The sequence below is a fragment of the Thalassophryne amazonica genome, chromosome 21, assembly GCF_902500255.1.
Source record: "Thalassophryne amazonica chromosome 21, fThaAma1.1, whole genome shotgun sequence".
Lineage (NCBI taxonomy): Eukaryota > Metazoa > Chordata > Actinopteri > Batrachoidiformes > Batrachoididae > Thalassophryne > Thalassophryne amazonica.
In genome coordinates, this window is record NC_047123.1 from 25,382,352 (window position 1) to 25,382,820 (window position 469).

Sequence of the window (469 nt, forward strand, 5' to 3'; positions counted from 1 at the left end):
GATACAACTGAATGTGACTAATTGAATTAATTAAGTTTAACTGGTGTCAGAGATCATATCAAAACAAATATTTCCTCTTCATTTTGAAAAAGCTTAATGAAAATACAAACTTGGGGTCTTCGGCTAATTGTAGGCCAAAATCTGTATCCCCTCACTCGTTGCTGGTGGTGTCTTTGGAAAAAAGGTCAAAATTGATGTTTCAGATCATTTTCAAGACATAATATACAACTGGACCAAATAGAAACTTGGGGTCCTTGGATAATTTAATGCCAAACTCTGCTGTCTAGTGTCACCGGTTAATGGCCTACATAGTGAGGGGGCTAGTGCATTTGTGTCAAAGGTCCAAGTAGTCATCAATGTTTAATTGAAAAAGCAAAAATGTGGGTCTTTAAGCTACTTAATCAGCATGAAAAGGTGAAAACAGGCACGAGCAGCAATTTTACGATTAAACATTCAATTGAAATAAATA